Source organism: Ictidomys tridecemlineatus, chromosome 13 (assembly GCF_052094955.1).
Source record: "Ictidomys tridecemlineatus isolate mIctTri1 chromosome 13, mIctTri1.hap1, whole genome shotgun sequence".
Classification (NCBI taxonomy): Eukaryota; Metazoa; Chordata; class Mammalia; order Rodentia; family Sciuridae; genus Ictidomys; species Ictidomys tridecemlineatus.
In genome coordinates, this window is record NC_135489.1 from 56,135,796 (window position 1) to 56,157,613 (window position 21,818).

General features: G+C 38.1%; 1 protein-coding gene across 1 annotated transcript in view; it reads right to left on the reverse strand.

Moving 5' to 3' along the window:
* Positions 1 to 2,592: 2,592 nt before the first annotated feature.
* Positions 2,593 to 21,818, reverse strand: part of LOC144369871 (uncharacterized) — a 130,719-nt gene continuing 111,493 nt past the window's right edge. The window contains exon 5 of the transcript XR_013429701.1: positions 2,593 to 3,989. The gene's annotated coding sequence lies outside the window, so the exon portion shown is untranslated. The remainder of the gene's footprint in view (positions 3,990 to 21,818) is intronic.

A 21,818-nucleotide genomic window follows, 5' to 3' on the forward strand; every position in this document is an offset into this window, starting at 1 on the left:
TAAGGCCAGTTTCACATGTAGATTGCTCAAGCACCTTGGAATTCCTGACCACCTTTTCTTTCTACTCTAAGCTCTACTCTGCACCAAAAGTCACCTTCTGGGTGCTCAGTCTAAATGCCCCAGTCTGCATACCCAGCCTCTTCGCTGTCTCCCTGCCTCCAGCTCAGGAATACATGTTGTAAGGATGTCATTGACCCTGACCTGGGGAGACTGGTACAGGCCCTAGATGAAGAACTGGGAAATGTTTAGGTGGAGAAATGTCCATATTCAGAGCATGGCTTAGAGAAGGGAAGTATGGACCCCAAGTGGGTACTTTCCCTGACCCCATTACTCCCCCCATATGGGAGGCATGGCTGGAGGAGGGGTGGAATGTGGGGGTGGGGGGTTGTAAAGCCCCAGGCAGGGAAGTATCCCTATTGGGTGGTGGGTGATGCTTGCAGGGACAGACCAGGTAAAGCTATGATAAGATCAGCCAATCTACCTTAGTAGCTTCAACCACAGGTGGTTTCTGTTTCTTCCAGATAATACAAGCCATATTAATTGGTCCAAATTTTACCTTAATACTCCAGAGTGACCTAGAATACCACAGTAAGTGATGGATTCTGTCTTCTAGACCATGGGAAAATAAGTGGCAATAAACTTGACATTTTGCATTGAATGGACCTTTTGAAGCTCTTCCTCTTCTTTCCCTTTCTGAACAATAAAGTCCAATTCACTTTAGGTAAAGTCAAGTGAAGTAAGCAAAGTCTGCCTGAGTGAGGAAGGGAGTAAACTGTGGTGTCTGGGGCCAGAGTCCTGGGGAGGGTGAGAAAATGTTTCCACAGGGAGCTGGCCTGGCTTGGGCATCAGGGCCTGAGTGAGCAAGGAGGGACTCTGCATGGGGAGGGGGCAGGGCAGTGGCAGCAATGGAAGGCTGGGTACAGCTTGGGAATTGACAAGTGTGTCAGTATGCTAAGGACAATGGGAACAGATTTCTCACCACTGGAGAAGTGGAGAGGGTGAAAAAAAGCCTGCATAAACAATGCCATTTATTTGGAATTGGAGACAACAAGATTTTCAACACAGAGAGAGAGGTATAGACATAAAGATGTAAATGTGGATATGTATAGACGTGTACAGATGTTCTCTGTGTTAAGAGGCCTGGGGACATCAAACAGCCCAATAGCAATGAGCATATGTGGTGCCCACATTCTGATTTCTAAATCCCATTTTCCATTATGAAGAAGCAGGACAACTTGGAACAGTGGCTAATTTCAGAGCTGGAGCAGGGCATGTACAGAATGATCCTGGAAGAACCTCTTCTTGTGCCAGAGGTAGGACAGTGCTCAAAGAATAAGAACTGCCAAAGGGATGGAGCCAGCTTGAAGGGGCTCCTACTGACCAGACCTAAGACATTTTTGTACATTCAGATACATAATGATAGTGACAGAATATATAAGGCATAGTGTAAAATTGCAATCCACAGAAACATGTTGCTACAAATAAGAAAATAAGAGAGTAACTTCAAAGTTTCATTTGCATAGTATGCAAGACTTTCCTCCCATAGTACTTGTTATTTACTACGGGAGAAAAAGAATATCTTTAGAACAGGGAAGTTGGCAGATACCACCTTAATCAAGTAATAAAGGAAACATAAGCAGTAATGAGACTAACTGAAATGTACCCCATTAAAAAAATGTAAAGAAATACAGCATCACTATCATGTTCCTGCAAAGAGTCACAGTTGAAGTTAAGCCATGAGGAAACATCAGACCAACCCAAACTGGAGGACATTCTACTAAAATAGCCCATAATCTCCAAAGTCAAGGTTGAGTCTAGGAAAAACTGTGAAATTATTCAAGACTGAAGAAACCTTAAGAGATGAACAGCTGCTTGCAATGCAAGACTTTAGGCTGACTTGTTTTGCTAAAGGATGCCTTTAAGACAAATAGCAAAAGGTAAAGGGGTTTGAGAATGAGATGGTAATAATGGGATATCATGTGGGCAAATTACTTGCAAATGAGTGAGGAAAAAATAGTTGTGTACTGTAATTACAGTTTGCCTTCAAGTTTAAAATTGTTTCACATTTTTAAACCAAAATAAAACAAATATTACAAAATAGCAATAGGAATGCAGCACACTTAGAAAACAGGAAAAAATAAGTGGATTAAACTTTAAAGACAGCTTTACTTATTCTCGTGATAATGTGATGTCATACTGAAAACATTAGCACAGGAGAATGCAGAAGTCAAGGAACTTCTGGAAGGTCATATTAAGGCTACAAAAATATGCTGTGCACATCAAGATTGTACATGCAACTGTAAAGAACAGGGTGTGACTAAAAAGGTGAAGTAGCTCAGCTGCTTCCACCAAGAGCAGCATGTTCAGGGGTCAGTTCTCTCCTCTGGCCTCACCTATGGAAGCCAAGATAGGCTGCTCCTGGGACCCAAGTGAGGTCTCCTTTTGGGAAAAGCGATAGGGAGCGGAGAGTTCATGTTTTAACATAGCTTTAAGTAGGGAGTTATAATAGCAGGGGGCAATAATAATATTCTTTTGAAAGGGGGAAATAAAATTATAATATACAAGAAGTGAACCCAGGTGAACAGGCAGGGAAAATAATTAATCATTTTATTCTCTTAGGGAAAAGCAAGCAAGAGGCAGAGGATGATATATGTGAAATAGATGTTAAGTGGGCAGGATGCACTGGAGGAGGAATCTATAGCATAAAGGAAAGAAAGGTCCTCAGGATTAGGAGTAGAAATAAAAAGAGCTCATCCAGTACACAAAAGAAACTCCACCAGTGTTTGGATGGGGGAGTACAGGCAGGGGGTATAACCCGGCAGAACAGAGGGATGGTTTGCTCTCTTGTGCCCACACAACTGAGATGAGCCAAGGGCAGATGCAACTGAAGTTTGACCCAATCAAATGAGTGAGTCAGAGTCTTATTGGAACATGTTCCACCCCTGGTTGCCAGTCTGTGAGATGGTCTCATTATGTCAATGGACTGTCATGAGGTGAACCACCAGAAATGGAAGCAAACTGTAATTATAGGCAGGACCACATGGGATCCTGGGAGACACTCAATGGCAATTTGTCCATTAGGTGAAGGAGGAAAGAGGAAGGCTTTGGCTTATTGATCCCATGTGCATCAGAGAGCTACAGGGTTCTACCTGTGCTCTTCAGAGACTGATGAGCCATGGAGTTGCCAATGCAGATGATCCTATCTGTTCTAATTCCTGGCCTCACCTATGGAAGCCAAGATAGGGTGCTCCTAGGACCCAAGTGAGGTTGTCTTGAGTTCTGAGCAATGAAGGAAGCCACTGCTTAGGTGGCTTTCCTCCCTCCTAAACCCAGAGTGCAGGATCAACAGAGGAGAGAACTGACCCGTGGACATGCTGCTCTTGGTGGAAGTAGATGAGCTACTTCACCTTTTTAGCACACCCTGTTCTTTACAGTTGCATGTACAATCTTGATGTGAACAGCATCTCTTTGTAGCTTTTATCTGACCTTCAAGAAGTTCTCAGACTTCTGTATTCTCCTGTGCTAATGTTTTCAGTATGGCATCTCATTACCACCAGAATAAGTAAAGCTGTCTTTCTCAAGCAGGAAAATCTCCTGTTTTTGCTAAATTAGAAAACTATTTACACCTCATTTATGGTGTGGAAAGAGATCCCATAAAGCAAAGCAGTTTTCTACTAAATATCTACCATTTTCTGTGAAAATTCTGACATGCTGAGATAAACACAAATTTATTCAGAGGTCCCAATTTAATACTAAGAAAATTTAAAACATATGCAAAGATCTTTCAAATGTTTCCCTCTTCTGCCAACATTTTTGACCTGGAATATTAGTCACTTACACTTGATTTTGTGTAACTGACAAGTTCAAAGCACACTGGCAATCGTGATCTGCTTTTTCTATCTGTACCGGCATCAGCATAGAATGGTGAGGATTCTTCACACATCTCATTCGGTATTTGTTAGCTGCAAAGAGTATTCATGCACAGCCTCCTAATAGATAGAGAAAAGATGGTTTTGAAAGAATTTAAAAATTTATATTCCATTTTACAAATACACACACACACACACACATGCACACATTTACTGGTTGAAACTAATAAATGAATTCAGCAAAATTGCAGTATACAACATCAACATGCAAAAATCAGTTATGTCTATATATATTAATAATGACCTGCCAAAATTAAGAAAACAATCCCATTTACAATAGCATTGAGAAAAATTAAATGCTTATTCAAGGACATGAAAAACTTGTACACAGAACACTATAAAATGTTGCTGAAAAAAATTAAAGAAGGCACTACTAAGTGGAAAGACAGCAATGCTGATGGTCTGGAAGATTAATATTCTTATAATATCAATACAGCCCTAAGTTGCCTACAGACATATTTTATCTCTACCAAAATCCCAATGACATTTTTTGTAGGAAAAAAGATAAATTCATCCCCAAATTTAGATGAAATATCAAAGAACCCTGAAAATTACCAAAACAGTCTTGAAAAAGAAGGCTGAAGTAAGAGGTTTCATACTTCCTGACTTCAAAACCTCTAAAGTTATAGTAATCAGAACAAAATAGTTTTACTGACTTAGAAAAAGACATATAGACAAATGTAATAAAATAAAGAATCCAGAAATAAATTCACACATACCGTCAAATAATTTTCTACAAAGGTGCTAAGATGTTTCAATGGGGCAAAGACATTATTTTCAACAAATGTCCACTTGCAAAGGAATGAAATTGGACCTTGACCTTATACTATAATTAATTAACAATAAATTAATAAGTAAAATTAACTCAAATTGATCAAGGACATAAACTTCATTGCACTGAATTTTACAATTTGCCTCCATAGCATTGTTGAACAATTTAACAACTCTTCTTTGAATATGATGGTGAAAAAAAAACAGGCAATACAGAAAAAAATAGGTATATTGTCTTACATCAAAATTTGAAATTTTTCCTCAGTGCAGCAGCTCATGCCTGTAATCCCAAGAGCTCTGAAGGCCAAGGTAGGAGGATCACAAGTTCACAGCCAGCCTCATCAAAAGCAAGGTGCTTAGCAACTCAGTGAGACCCTGTCTCTAAAGAAAATACAAAATAGGGCTGGGGATGTGGCTCAGTGGTTGAGTGCCCCTAAGTTCAAGAAAGAAAGAAAGAAAGAGAGAAAGAGAGAAAGAGAGAAAGAAGGAAAGGAAGGAAGGAAGGAAAGGAAAGAAAGAAGGAAAGGAAGGAAAGGAAGAAAGGAAGGAAGGAAGGAAGGAAGGAAGAAAGGAAGAAAGAAGAAAGAAAGAAAGAAAGAAAGAAAGAAAGAAAAGAAAGAAAGGAAAGAAAGAAAGAAAGAAGAAAAGAAGGAAGGAAGGAAGGAAGGAAGGAAGGAAAGGAAGGAAAGAAGGAAGGAAAAAAGGAAGGAAGGAAAGGAAGGAAAGAAGGAAGGAAGGAAGGAAGAAGGAAAGAAGGAAAGAAAGAAGGAAGGAAAGAAGGAAGGAAAGAAAGAAAGGAAAGAAAGAAGAAGAAAGAAAGAAAGAAGAAAGAAAGAAAGATAAAACTTCTGTGCACCAAAAGAACACAATCAGAAGAATGAAAAGGCAGTTAACATAATGAGAGAAAATATTTGTATATCATAGGTCTGATAAGGGATTAATATCCAGAGTATTCAAAGAACAACAACAACAACAACAAAAACTAACCCAATTAGGAAATAGGCAAAGGACTTGAGTAAACATTTCAAGGAATATACATGAATCAACAACAAGTTCACACTGAGATTCTCAATATCTCTAATCATTACAAACATACAAATCCAAAACCAAAATGAGATTCTACCTCAAATAAAATTAGGATGATTACTATTAAAAAAAAAAGAACAAAAAATAACCAGTGCTGGTCAACATGTAGAGAAATTGTGACACTTAGCACTGTGGATGGGAATGTAAAATGGCACAGTCCCTATGGTAAACAATATGGTGATTACTTAATAAATTAAAATTATAATTACCACATGATATAGAAATTCTACCTATGGATAAATACCCAATATAATTGAAACTAGGGTCTCAAACAGAAACTTAAATCCCCATGTGCATAACAGCATTATTTACAATAGGTAAAATGTAGAAGCAACACAAGTGTTTGGACAAGCAAAGTGTGACATATGCATGCAGTGGAACATTATTCAGTCTTCTAAAGAAAGGAAATTCGGATACACTGCAATATGGTTAGGCCTTGAGGACATTACGATAAAAAAGCCAGATTCAAATGGATAAGTACTAGATGGTTCTCTATAAGATATCTAGAATAGTTGAATTCATACAGACAGAAAGTGGGGAAAGGAAAGTTTTGTTTAATGAACACATGTTGAGTTTGAGATGATGAAAAAGTTCTAGAATTGAACAGATATTATGGTTGCACGATGTGAACATACTTAATGCCACTGAAATATACACATAAAATGATTAAAATGGTAAATTTCATGTTTTGTATTTGATCACACTAAAAATTAAAATAAAATTATATTCCTTTTAATCTAGCTTTCCTTAACATGATTTTATTGGAGGTTGGTGTGAATAACAAAACTAATTAACAGTAACATGACACCCAATGCTGCCTCTGTAAGCCTTGGATTGAGGAGACTAAGGCAGAACAACTCTTATTTTTATATGTTTATACATTTGAAGCTACAGGGAGGCAGATTTTGACTCAATGGAATCATTAATATACCAAAAACAAAGTCAAAATCAACATACAAAGATTAATGGAACAAAGGACAAGATATGTCAAAACAAAGCAAATAAAGTCAAGACACTTAAGAATCACACAATGAAAAGGCTAAGTGGCAGGGAGCTAGAAGAGGATAAAGCAGGCTCCGGGTTCTCCTAGGTTTCTATAGCACTAGGCCTCAGTCTCCAGGGGTGGTAGAGACCTCCCAGATGGGTTCCTGCCTTGGGAGCAGGTTTGTTTGTGGCCCTTGAAATAAGGTCCACAGCTGCTTCCTCCCTCAGGCCAAGACACCAACTGCCTAATAATAAAGGCAACAGCATGGTCACCATTTCTCAAACTTCACTGTGGTTAGGGGCAGCTGGGTCCCCATGGGCATTGCTTAGTCCTCCCTACAGTTCAGCACCTCATAGAGTATCTGGCCCAGAACAGATCCTCAAAAAGTAGTTAAGTTATTCCACAATGTGATGAATTATGTACATATGTATGTATTGTTATTGTCACCAATTTGCATACAAGAACACTGAGACTCAGAAAGGTTAAGATATAAGCCAAGGTCAGCCAGTGACAGAGCCACTGTTCTAGCTTCTAGATCTAGCTGTCTTTCCAGGGCTCCCTCGAAGTCTTCTGTTCCTATGCAACAGGCAGAAGATCCCTTAAGGATGAAAATCAGAAGTTACTCCCTTGCCCTCCATCTTTAAAAGCTTCCCAGGCACCTTAACAGAACTCAAATTAAAGTTCTTTTGATGACCTACGAGGCTCAGCTTATGATATGCAAGTTTCCAACCTCCTCCCCAGCTGCAGCCCTCAAATGACCTCATCACATACTGACTGCATCCTCCACCCAGCACTGGGACCTCAGGACCTGTGCACTTCCTATGCACTCTGCCTGGAGTGGCTTCCTCCAGAAGTCACAGTCCCCTTCCTTCACTCATTCATGATTCTGTTCAAACACCACCTCTTCAGCAAGGCCTTTGCTGACCACTTTATCTCAACACATCACATTTCACCATCTTCATGCATCCAAATTTATGTTATATAACAAATTGCTCACTGGGTATTTCCCTCTCTGAAGAAGAGCTCAATGAATTTATATAATCTTCATATTTTAGTCACTGCATCCCTAGACTGAGTATTCAGAAAATATTTAATGAATGAATAAATGATAAATCTCTTGATTTGATTTCAAGAACAGTAATTGACTCCACCAGGTCAACTCCTTGTTACCATGAAACTTGTGCAAATTGTCCCTTGAGCATAGAAAAACCATGTCATAACAGGTTCACTGAGAACAGCATCCCTCCTCTGCACACAACACTGTATACCACACAATCCCATATACCTACCACATACATCCCATCTGTACACACAGCACAATGCCTGATCCCTTCCTTGTCCTGTGCCATGTCTTGGTCCTTTCTTCCTTAGCACCCTGGACTATCAACAACCCAGATTCCCAGGCTTTACACCCTTGGAAAGGTGCTAAATGAATCACCCCAACCAGCTAACTGGGTTATCCCATAGGAACAGGTTGTCCCATTTCAGAACCTAGGAGATGTCTTCAGGGAGAAGTACAGGGGAAGCAGAGAGAGGAGCGCAAAGGAGTATTGGTCTCTCTCCTTCACCTCTCATCTCCCCTGGACCCAAGATTTCTCTAAAAATAAAATGCCTTTCTCACTTGCAAAGCTGGTGCCTTTGGCCAAATATAAGGAAGAGCATATCCCCAATCCAAACTCTCTGAGTGAGATGGACTTCCAAGGGGAACTGGGGGATTCTCTGCCCCAGGAAGCCATGAGGCAGAGTGGTGTCAAGGGATTCCTTCATCAGTCAGGTTGCAAAGCGTGAGCTCCAGGGGCACTCATGTTGCTAAAAGGCACCAGAGTTAGCTCTCTGGGGAAGGGGAACTGGCTGCAGCTGCTATTTTATATTCTACTAATTGTTGAGCACTAACAAAGACCCATCATTATCACACAGTAAGAAACTCTTTCCTACCTGTATCGCTTAGCTTACCTGTATCGCTTAGCTTTTGGCACACAACTAACTATCCCAGCATTTAGTAGCTTAAAAAAACAACCATGGGCACCACCAGTGGCACATTCCTGTAATATCAGCAGTTTAGGAGACGGAGGCAGGTGGACACAAGTTCAAAACCAGACTCAGCAACTTAGTGAGGCCCTAAGCAACTTAGTGAGACTGTCTCAAAATTAAATGTAAACGGAGCTAGGGATGGGCTCAGTAGTTAAATGCTTCTGGGTTCAACCCCCAGTACAAAAAAAAATTATTTATTAGTCCATGGATTCCTGTTTTGAGCTAAGCTCATAGAAGCAGCTGGTCTCTATTCCATGTGATGGAAAGAGCACTTGCACATGCATTTGCAATCAGCAGTTTGTGGCCTTGTTCATGTTTTATAGGTGGCTGGCTGTTGGCCGAGCCAGTTGGGAAAACCAGGTCATGTCACTGTCATCTAGTAGGGTAGGCAGGCTCCTTCACAGTGATGGTTCCAGAGATTTTATGAGCAACAAGAGGGCAAGTGCCAATGTCCACCTACCTCCCAAGCCTCTGCTTGCCTCACATTTACTAACACCACACTGGCCAAGTCACATCAGCATGCCCAGATTCAAGAGAAAAAGCATTAACAAGAAAAAGCATAGACTTCATTTCTTGCAAAACTTATGTTGAGTGGAAGTTTCAACCTGAATGGGAAGAATCTGCTACAAAGTTTACAATCTACCAAAGTGCCTATCTCAGCACAATGCCACATCCAAAAGAAACATAAGCCTAACCTCCAAAGAAAGACTTTAAACTACAAAACAGCAGGAACATTTCCTAGAAACCCTTTTACCCATCCATATCCCTGAGGTCCCAAACTTCAAGGCAAATGCCAGAGCCATCTTTCTATCTTATCCCCAAATTCCCAGTCCCTACGGACTCCCATATTTCATATCCCTTCTCACTTCCCACCAACCTTCTGCCTTTCACATCTTTCTCTGATTTTACCTTTCTTCCCATGGATAACTCCCTTCCATTCACGAACTTAATAACAATGACAAATAACCAGCAGCAGAGAAATGCAAGCACAAGACCCTCAGAGGGCTCAGGATGCCCACATGTCTGTCCATATTGATTTGTGTATAGTCAATGAATTCAGAAGTTCTAAATGATAAATCAACCCCTCCCTTTCTCCCTCTCTATATTTTCCTGGTTCCTCTCTGTATTTTCCCCTCTGTCTCTCCCTCCTCACTCTATGAATGTCGATATATCTTATATATATATATATATATATATATATATATATATATATATATATATCCCAAATCCTCCTTTCTTCTTATAGTGAGCATGTTCTCTTCAAGTATTTGTTACATTAATCAAAAATATAAAACTATATTTTGAGTATTTGTAACTTCAAGTGTATGTTACAAAAAGATGTTTACACTGATTAACAAGAATATATATACCTAAAGGAGAAAGGAAATGAGGCGGGGAGCAGAAACCATCCACCTGCACAGCCCCACCTACGGATGAAGCCGCCTGAGGTCTTGGAGGTTGATGGACCCTTGAGCCCATTGGAGCAGTAAATTTCCCTCCCCTTCCCAAGGGTTCTGCTGGCTCATTTTCCTACTTGTTTGCTAGTTGATGTAGCCTGAAATTATGCTCTCTAGAGAAAATACGTCTCTGTCTCCTTTCATCTCTCTTTTTCTAATTTATTCAGCACCTGTTCACTGCAGTCCTGGGTATTCAGGCACAGTGCAGGGTTTGTAGGGGTTTGTAGGGTTTCTGTTTTCATTGACTTCCTTCTTCCTTAGACTGTCATGAGACAATACCTCTGCAAATTGCCTATGCAACCAAGTCTGTGTGTGTGTGTGTGTGTGTGTGTGTGTGTGTGTGTGTGTGTGAGAGAGAGAGAGAGAGAGAGAGAGAGAGAGAGAGAGAGAGAGACATGGGAATTGAACCCAGGGCTTTGCACATGTGAGTTAGCTCTCTACCACTGAGTTATGATCCCAGCCCCAACCCCACATACCTATAATCTAGGAGGACCTCGAGTTCCCCCTTCAAAATCTTAGGAAGCTTCTTTAGCCAAAGTATCAGGCTGCTTCAAAACTTCTGCAGAAATAGTAGGATAGGAATACCTCTAAATCAGCCAGTATGAACCACCTTATTAGATAAATAATAAATGGGTAGATAGATAGGTAGAGACAGAGATACCTAATTTTTGAAACAGAATCACCCTTTTAGTTCTGGAAATATGAGACCTCATTTCTTTATTCTGGCCTTTAAATAAGTGTTTAAAACGGGAAACTTTCAGGTCACACTGTAGCTTGTTGCAAAATTTTCCCCTACACTGTGCAGATCTCTGCCAGGATGATGGGGAAGCTTACTCCAAAGGGGGTTAGTTACAGCTTAATTATGGCTCAGGCAGGGGGCTGTAATTAGTTTGTAGTCATTGCTTTTGCTTTCCCAGAGAGTGGCTTCCCCTGGCCTAATTTCTTCTGGGCCTCCAGCCCATTGCCCTCTGCTAATTAGTTTGGCCATGGAAAGGCCTTTTGATGTCAGTGTTTGAATGTGTATTGTAGTCTGCTGTTTCATGTTTTGGTCTTCAAACTAGTTAAAACAGCTAACGGATTTTTCTATATTTCAGAATTAACAAGATACTTCCACAAGTTCTCATCATTATATTCTCAAAACCTGCTTTGGGATACCAAGAATCCTTTCACTCCAGAAACTGTTGGAAGCTGGAAGCTTTTGTTCACAAACTGTAAGATGATAAAACTGTAGTTGTCTGTCAGTATCCACAGGAATGCCAAGATACCAAAATCCATGCATGTTCAGGACTCATATAATATAAAATTGTGCAATATTTGCACAGAACACAGTGAACATCATTCTGTATACTTTAAAACATCTCTAAATTAATTATTGTTACCAAACCAGATAGGTCTGTTGTGCCCTCCACATGGCATGCCAATCACTGAGATGAATTTTGTAGAAGTTTATTTAAAATGTGGCCAAGCATGGAGGAGAAGACTCAAGTCCTAAAATCACCTCATTGAGGAAAAAGTTTGGATATATTTATGGTGTAATGAAGCAGAGTAGTCTGAAGCTTGGGGAAATATAATTGGAGGTGAAGAAATCAGTGGTCTGTGCATGCACAATCAGTCTTCATGGTTCTTCATGGAACACCTGTTCAGATAATAGCAGTGGTGGCATGATCTGAGAGAGGAGATTTTGGATATATGGCATCCAAAGGTCACCCACAGTAATACAGTTAGAGACCCTCATAAAAAACATACCTCATATGGAGCACCAGTCTTCCAGGCTCTAAACTAACATTACATGCCAGGAGACAGGATGCTGGGTAGTTAGTGCATCCTTCAAAGACTGTCAGCAGAGATCCCAAGAGACCAGAGTCAAGAAAACCAAAATCATTAATTCACACCTACTGAGGCAGGACAATGACTTGCTTTGCTCCAAAGCCCAATTAGGAACTTTCCCCAATGGTAAGAAGCAAATTTCAGGTGGTGAGGGGCAAAGGCCCAGGTAGAATAGCCACTGGTGTAATCCACAGTTGCCTTTACCTTATTAACATAATGAAATGCACAGTCCTAGGTGGGGACTTAAGATGATAATGAGCCACAGAACACAGGAAACAGCATGATGGAGAATAGTTTAGGAACAACTAATACCTCCTCACCTCCACAGTGATGACATTAAGAGACCATGTCCCTGCCAACCCCAAAGATGTCGTAAAAGCTGTACACCCTTGTCGTCGTCTTCTTTTTTTTTAGCCAGCCTGACACTCTTCTGGTCAATGATGTATCTTGCCCAAGCAAGATATACCAATAAAAATATTATTTCTCTCACAGTTGTGCCTTTATCTTATTCTTCTGATAGAGATTAGAACCTTCCAAGACAGTAAGAATAGAACACCTGGACAGGTTCAAGTGAAGAGAAAGTAATGTCAACAAAGGTGGCCTTCAAGTCCTTGAAAAATAACCTAGGCAACTGCTAGAATCATAACGCACATATTACTTACAGCAAAGCTAGTGGGAGACCCATAGTGTATAGCTCAGTGTGTGACCTCCAGAAGTAGTGATGTTTCCAAAGTCAACTAAAAGCAAGTAACAAAGCAAGTGTTTAGATTTTGCTTGGGTCTCATTATGATCTCTAGGACAACACAAATGCTGTGTAAATAGTTGTTATACAGCATTGTTTAATGAATAAAGAGAAGGAAACAGTCCAGGTTCAGTATGGATGAGATATTTTTCTGGGTATTTAAGGTGGATCCATGGTTGGCTGAATCCATGGCTGAGAACCTGCTGATATGAAGAGCTAACTATACTTTTATTCTATTTATAATAATGGGAAAAAACACTTAAGAATTTATATAATTTTATGTCAATGCTTACAAAATAAAATGCTTGGATTCCTGGGGCAGGACAAAGGGAGAATAGTTTTCTGGAAGAAGGGATTAGCATGTGCAAAGGCCAAAAGTAAAAAATGAGAGGAAGAAAGACAAACCTGGAGAACCAAAGAGGGACCAGATCCAGAAGAGACAAGGACAGGCAGGACACAAGCCTGCAAAGCCACAGCAGAGGTTAAATAAGCCAATGTACAAGCAGAGCAGGCCAGGACCCAAGTCTGGTTGAGCAGCCATGTTAGCACAGGGGCAAGTTCCGCAGCCCTGCACAGACCTTCCCTGTAGGAGAGGTGCTGGCTGCAGAGCCTACAGAAAGAAAGAGCTGACTGGGCTTTTGTTTTATTTCTATTATTGGAAAAAGACACTTATGAATTTAGATTAGCTTATCTCTGTGCTAATTCTGATTCCAAACAGCATCAGAAGCCTGACGTTGTCTGAACATGAAGCATGGATACACTCTTAAGGGAAGGCTCAGATGAACCATGCATAAAACCAAATCCTTGGTGCTTACCAGAGGCTGGGGGAGGAAAGGGAAGGGGAGATACTGATAAAAGGGGACAAAGTTTTAGTCCAGAGGAATAAGCTTAAGTGATCTATTGCATGGCTTGATGACTATAATGAACAATAATGTAGTACATATGTCAAAATTGCTAAGAGTATATTTTAAATACTTTCACCACAAAAAAGTACAAGAGGTGGCGTATTTGTTGGTCTCATTTAATCATTCCATATTGTAAAACATTAATCAAGAAATTACATTAAACCCCATAAATATATAATTAGTCATCAATTTACTAACTTTTAAATTTAAAAAGTGAAGCTGATATACAAAACCAAAATGGTGTTTATTCACTATCATGGAAATAGTGGCAGGGACCTATACCTGGATCTGTGATGAGTAGGCCAGCCTCTCAGCCTCTCCTGGGGCACACCTGAACAGGAAATCCATTGGGAATGGGAAGGTTGCAAGGAGAAGGACCCTAGGAGCTGTACATCCCAGTGGGATGTGAAGAGCCTGGGAGGCCTGTGCCCAAGGCACTCCCCTTCAAGGATCTTGAGACCGAGATTGTCCCTAGAAGATCTGAGTGGATGTCATTATCACAGAGATTATTTTATATATATATATTTTTTTTTCAAAAAGTCAACGTTAGAAGAGATGTAATGACAGACACAGAGGTTAAGGTGATGTGATATAAAGGTGGAAGCAGGAGCCATAGGCCAAGGAAAGAGACCAAGGAAGGAGGAAGCCTCTAGAAATTGAAAAATGTCAAAATGGATCCCCCCTAGAGACTCCAGAGAGAACACAACTCTGCCAACACTTTTAGCCCCATAAGAACCATTTTGGACTTATCACTTTCATAACAGTGTGATAATAAATTTGTGTTGTCTTAAGTCACTAAGTTCATGGTAATTTGTTTATAGTCACAGTAGAAAACTAATACAATAGTCAAATGTATAAAATGGTTTATTATTATCATATGCTACATAATAAAATAATGGTATCCATGTTTCCAAATTGATGACCACCCTGTGGTTCAAGAGTTCCCATGGTTTTCTGGTGAACAAATTAGAGTGGCCCTAATGTTAAGCAGTTTCCCATTACTGTAACAAAATGGTTCTTCAGGCAGCAATCTGATCATTCCTTCTTCTTTTCTTTTTTTTAATGTTTTATTCCTGAGTATTATTTTTAAAAAGCCCCAGATTGTCTTTAAAATCACTAAATCATTTTTTTAATTGTTCCAATTAGTTACACATGACAGTAGAATGCACTTTGATATATCACACATAGATGGAGTATAATTTCTCATTCTTCTGGTTGTAGGTGATATAGAATCCCACCAGTCATACAGTTATATGTGTAGATAGTGTAATAATGTCTGATTTATTCTACTATCCTTCCTACCCCACATCCCTCCTTCACTCCCCTCTACCTAAAGTAGCTCTATTCTTCTCTAGCACCACCCCCATTCCTTCTACTATTATTAGACAAAGGGAAACTCAAGTTTCTTCCCAGAGTTTCCCAAAACAAAGAAAACGTCCTTGAAAATCTCTATGACTGGACCCAAAAGGTAACTAAGAGCAGGATATACACTTACTCAGGCTCTGCCCTGAACAAGATCATCACCTATAAGGGGAAATTGTTCACATGAGAGACACATTAATTATTGTGGATTTGAGGGTCTTTGTCCACTTTAAAGATGGGCAATTGTATAATTATTATGACAACTTTCCAGGAGAAGGCAGTAATATATCTTACTTTATCAGAGTCAGTATAAACTGACAATTTTCAACAGACAGAAAAATGACTTATTCCAATAGTGCAGAATATGATTCTTCATTAACTTATGAAAAAGGAAAATAATCACTGATCCTTCATCCTACCCATCTAAATAAATCTGTGCTTTTAATAAAGGTTCAATTTTTTATCTGATATACTAATCAGTATGCATCTTAGAAAAAATCCACCATTGATACTAGAGCACTGACAAAAGTTTATACTTTATATTGAAGTTTCAGTCATCCAGATTGTTTACTATGCCAGAATAGAGTAACTGAGCTTCCAATTAAATAACTTTTATTAAGATGCAAGTTATACATGGCAGTAGAATACATTTATGCACTTTGATATATCATATATAACTAAGTAGTATAATTAAAACAAAACAATTTTTAAAGATACAAATCAAATCTCTAAGAAAAAACTTTCATTTGCAGTTAATAATCCACAAATAGTCTGTCTTGTAGTACTGCAATTGTTTAATTTGCTGTTATAAAAATTTTATCAGTAAAAAGTAAGCAGTATTAAAATCAAGAAGTTTGTTAGATATATGTTATATTTGAATGTTAAAATTTCCAAGAAAAACACTAAACATGGCAGATATTCCATGACTTATCATTGGGTAATATCCCCATAAACCAGTATAAATTGGAAATATCATAAACTGAAAATACATTTAAAACACCCCACTTAATATTCTAGTTTAGCCACACAGTACACTGTCGAACATTGGTGGTTTTCCCTGATGATCACAGGGCTGCCTGGGACCCTTGGGACTCACAGCCTCAAGGTAGATAGGTAGTAATGCCTAGATCATTCTACTATCCTTCCTTCACCTCACCCCCTCCCCTCCTTTTACTGCCCTCTACCTAATCTAAAGTAGCTCTATTCTTCCCTAGCCACCCCCTACCATTACTTCTACCGTTATTAGACAAAGAGATCATGAGAGGATCAGACCACATATGACTAGTCCAGGAAGAGATCAAAACTGAAAATTTGAAGTACAGCTTCTGAATACATACCACTTTTGTACAATCAAAAGTCCAATTCTATTGTAAATCATACTATTGTAACTCAGGGACCATCTATAGATGGTTTCTCCTCAGATGGTAGGGAAAAAAATTTTATTTATCAGTATCAGAAAACAAAATCACAGATAATTAAAATTATTTTGATCATTAAGTAAATCTTTGAAGAAAATAAGACATGAGAGTAAAATGAAGCCACAACAGAGAAGATGCAGCTGTCTCACCGACAAGCAGCATGTGTTCAAATGCTTGGATTCTATGTCAACTATAACTGATGGATTTCTGGGAAAACTGGAAGACTTTTTTTCAAGAATGCACTGAACCAAATACATTTTCTGTCCAGCCAATGACCTGAACATTAAAAGCCAGAATCTTTCATTGAAAACTCTTGCTGGAAACATTCTATAAGTATCTCAGCTGAAAAGATTTAGAAACTTGCTACACACAATTTCTTTTCAAATGGAGAAAAAAATCGTTATTAATTAATTTATTTGACCTCAAAGACTTATCTGTCCACATTGTAGGTTCTCTAGGAATAAATGTAAACATTGAAAATGAGAGGGGGACACAAAGATTGTCAGCAGTTGTCACATGTGCTTGGTCAGCATGAAGTTAGTGAAATGCGTGTTTTCAACAATAGTAAATATGTAAAAGTAAAAATATGAAAAAGATGTGAGGGGCAATAGGGCAGACACTGCATGAAACTGTCTTGGCACACTGGATTCATAATATGCATGGTACAGTTCTTTTCTATCTGTGATGTCTAGTGTACAGAGGGATAGCTAAAAAAATATAAAAATGGTAGGACTTTCTCCATTTGTCAGAAACAACAATAAAATGTAATAACATCATAATGGAACACTTTCACAGAAGACAAGTATCAATGTGAAATGTTAACATTATCTAAGGAATGAAATGCAAAACCATGTAAAGGTGTAATAAAAAATGATGAATAAAATAACTTTGAATAAAGTAAGAAATGCAGAATATTATGTATCTGTTTTAGATAAAATTCCAAATGGAGCCACATGAAGCAGATAATTATTGTTGGATTTCTAGATTTTCAAGATTCAAATACTCTCTATATGAGTATTTCGTAGGATTTGGCCCAGAAGGCAATGTGAATAAAGAGAATCTATGCCCATTTTTAACAGAATAACACCAAAAGAGATCTAACAAGCCATTAAATATGCCTAGAAAACAGAATAGGCTGCAAGAGCAGAGAGAGAAAAAAATGTCTAAGGCATCCTATCTTCCCTTTTTTTTTTTTTGCATACTTTCAAGCATACTAAGTGAACACTGCAGAGAAAACACTTTAAAAAATTATAACTTTATTTTATTTACTTATATGTGGTGCTGAGGATCAAACCCAGGGCCTTGGACATGTGAGGCCAGCACTCTACCACTGAGCCATAACCCCAGCCCCTTGGCCCTGAAAACATTTTTGATGACACTGAACTTTTTATTCATATCCTAGAATGATACAGCTATTTTGTTGCTTCAGTAAATATTAAAGTGTATTAAGAACATATATTACCCAGAAATAAAAAATAATAAGATCATGGCATTTGCAGGGAAATGGATGGCATTAGAGCCGATTATGCTAAGTGAAGTTAGCCAATCCCCAAAAGAACAAATGCTGAATGACTTCTCTGATATAAGTGGGGGGGGGTGACTCAAAATGGGGTTGGGAAGGAGAGAAAGGGAGGAAGATTACCTCTAGATAGGAAATAGGGGTAGGAGGGAAAGGGAGGGAGAAGGGGACTAGCATGGATGGTGAAAGGAGACTCTCATCATTATACAAAATATATGTATGAAGATGTGAATTTGGTGTCAACATACCTTATATATAATCAGAGATATGATAAATTATTGTATAATGGTGTATTAAGAATCGTAATGCAAAATAAATAAATAAATAAATCGTAAAAAGGAACATATATTCCAAGCATTTAATTGTAACTATTGTTGAATCTCATTGGGAAGGTACAGTTAGTGCCATCAAATCTCAGATTAACCCATTTGGAAAATATAAGCGAAGTTGCGTTCTGGAATGAAGCCAAAGACATTGTTTTGAGATATCTACTTTCAACTGTATTTGCTCAGTAATAATTTGGAATCATGTTTTAAATAGAAAATGATGCACTAACAAATTTTTCTTTTCTTTTCTTTCTTTCTTCCTTTCTTTTTTTTTTTTTTTTTGGTACTGGGGATCAAACTCAAGCGTGCTCAAACACTGAGCCATCCCTAACCCTTTTATTTTTCATTTTTAGATAGGGTCTCGATAAGCTGCTGAGGACCTCACTAAGCTGCTGATGCTGGCTTTGAACTTGCAATCCTCCTGTCTCAGCTTCCTAAACCGCTGGGATTACAGGCTGTGATTATATGTAATCAATAATGAAAATTGAATGTGCACATGAATGCACCAAAGGGATTAAGAAATTCTTTGAAGAAAAATGAAACAATGATATTATTAATATACTATATAGGGCAAAACAAATTGCAGTTTACTGACACTGAAACCAACTTCTCAAACGTAGAAAATACTAGAAAAAGAAGGCAGAAGACTCATTTCAATTACACATCTCAGAATGTATGACCAAACACCAAATTTCAAAATTAATATTTCTTTTACCCTTTTTAGATTATAATATCCTTTTAAAAAGTTTTTAATATTGAAAAATAATCATACCCTTTTATCTGTTATAAAGCATCATAATTTAATGATCATAATAAACACTTGTTCCTGCAACTAAGTTAACTTCAGAGTTGAAGTTGGTTGTTAAACATGGTGTGTTATGAGAAATTAATGGGATAGCAACATGAAGAAGTAATGAACTTGGGTGACTTTTAAACACTAATATAACCCCTATGGAAAACTCTAATATATTTGCAACAACAATTTACCAGATGCATTTTTTAATATTTTTTGTAGTCCTCAAGCTATATTTAACTTTGCATTTACAGCCATACTTCTTAAAATTAAATTTTTAAAAGATTTACACAAGAGCTACAATGTCACTGGAAAGTCTAATGTCCATTTTTGTAGAAAATGGTGTTCTGGAACATTATGCATTGGATCTGCTGCAGAAACTTTCAACCAACACTAACAACTAATTATTGATGCTGACGATTTGAATTGTATACTATTTTATGCTCATTTGTTTGATTTTTATAACTTTATCTTTTATATATTTATTAAAAATTGTATATATTTAAAGTGTACAATGTGATGTTTTTTATATATTACACATAGTGGACTCATAACTCAGTCTATCTGATTGAAACATCAATCTCTTCACATAGCTACCTTTCCTGTGTATATGTGGTCAGACATTAAGATCTACATTTAGGAGATTCAAGACGGTGGGTTAGAGGAACGGTGCATTCCTAGTTGCCCTGTGGCTCAGGATTCAGGCAGTAGTAGTATAGCTTCCCGGTGAGGGGTAAAAGAGGGTTTTCACTAAAATTCAATATTGGACAGTTGGAGTATCTTAGAGACTTGGAAATTTGGGTGCATTGAAAAAAAAAAGAATTTAGTGGAGCCAAACTGGTTGTGACAGTGACAATGCTGATTCACCACAGAGGGAGGGAGAATACAGACAAGCACAATGGGCAGATTTGCTTCAGAAAAATTGAGATCAGAAAAGTAGTCCAAACAATTATAAAGAATACACATAACAATAAATTTTGGTGAGGATGTGAGGAAAATGTGCACTCATACACTGCTGGTGGGATTGCAAATTGGTGGAACCACTATCAAAAGCAGGACAAAGATTTCTCAGAAAACTTGGAATGGAACAACCATTTGACCCAGTTATCTCACTCCTTGGTTTATAGCCAAAGGACTTAAAATCAGCATAATACATACTTTGATGTGGCCATGTCACTATAGTTGCCAATCTGTCAGGAGTCTGGATCTCAGAAGTCTTACCACTCTTAATTAATGTAGTGTTGGGAATTCTAGCCAGAGCAATTACACAAAGGAAGACGATAAAAGGGATAAAAATGGGAAAGCAACAAGTCAAATTATCACTGTTTGCAGATGATATCCTAATACCTAGAAGAGCCAAAGAATTCCACCAGTTTTTTTCCACCAAAAAACTGCTCAAGCTATAAACAATAAACAAGTTTGATAAAGTGGATGGTCACAAAATCGACATTAAAAAATGAATGGCTTTCCTATGTAACAAAAATGAATCTGCTGAGAAAAAAAATCAGGAAAACAATTCCATTCATAATAGCCTAAAAAAATACTTAGGAAGAAATCTAAAAAGGAGGTAAAAGTCCTCTACAATGAAAAATATAAAACATTACAGAAATAAATTGAAGAAAACCTCAAAAGATGGAAAAACCTTCCATGTTCATGGATAGGAATTAATATTGTTAAAGTGATCATATTACCAAAAGCAATATACAGATCAAGTATAATCCCATCAAAATACCAATGACAATATTGACAAAACTAGAGAACAGAGTCCTAAAATTCATTTGGAAGAATAAAAGACCTAGAATAATGAAACAATCCTAATCCAAAAACATAATGCTGGCAGCATCACAATACCTGACTTCAAGTTATTCTACAGGGATATAGTAACACAAATTGCATGTACTGGCATAACAACAGATGCAAAGACCAATGGTACAGAATAAAAGACAAACCACACATCTACAGTCATCTGATCCTTCACAAAATCACCAAAAACATACACTGGAGAAAAGATAATCTTCTCAACAAATGATGCTGGGACAACTGGTTATACATATGTAGAAGAATGAAATTAGACCCTTATCTCTCACCTTGCACAAAACTCAACTCAAAATGAATCAAAGAACAGAAATTGTGCAACTCCTGAAAGAAAATACAGGGTCGAGACTCATGGAGGCACAGGCAATGACTTTCTCAATAGGACCCATAAAGCTCAGGTAATAATTCTAAGAGTTAATAAATGGGATAGCATCAAATTAAAAAGCTTCTGCACAACAAAGGAAATAATTAGGAATGTGAAGAGAGAATCTACAGAATGGAAGAAAGTCTTTGTTAGCTTTTCCTCTCATAAAGTATGTAAATAATTGAAAAAATTTACATCAAAACACCAAATAACCCAATTAATAAATGGACAAATGAATTAAACAGAGACTTCTCAAAAAAAGAAATACAAATGACCAAGAAATACAAAAAAAAGTCAATATCATTACCAATTATGGGCTGGTGCAAGGTTTGTTTCTGGAATAAGCCATTCTTTGGATTAGTTTCTAGACTCTCTCTCCTATGCTCAGGAGCCCTATGTTTCTGTGCTATACAGGAGCTGAAAGAACCTTGGAGAGACTCTGGGCACCCTGAAAGCCAGGAAATGCTTCCTCAGAATGTGGGGTATGT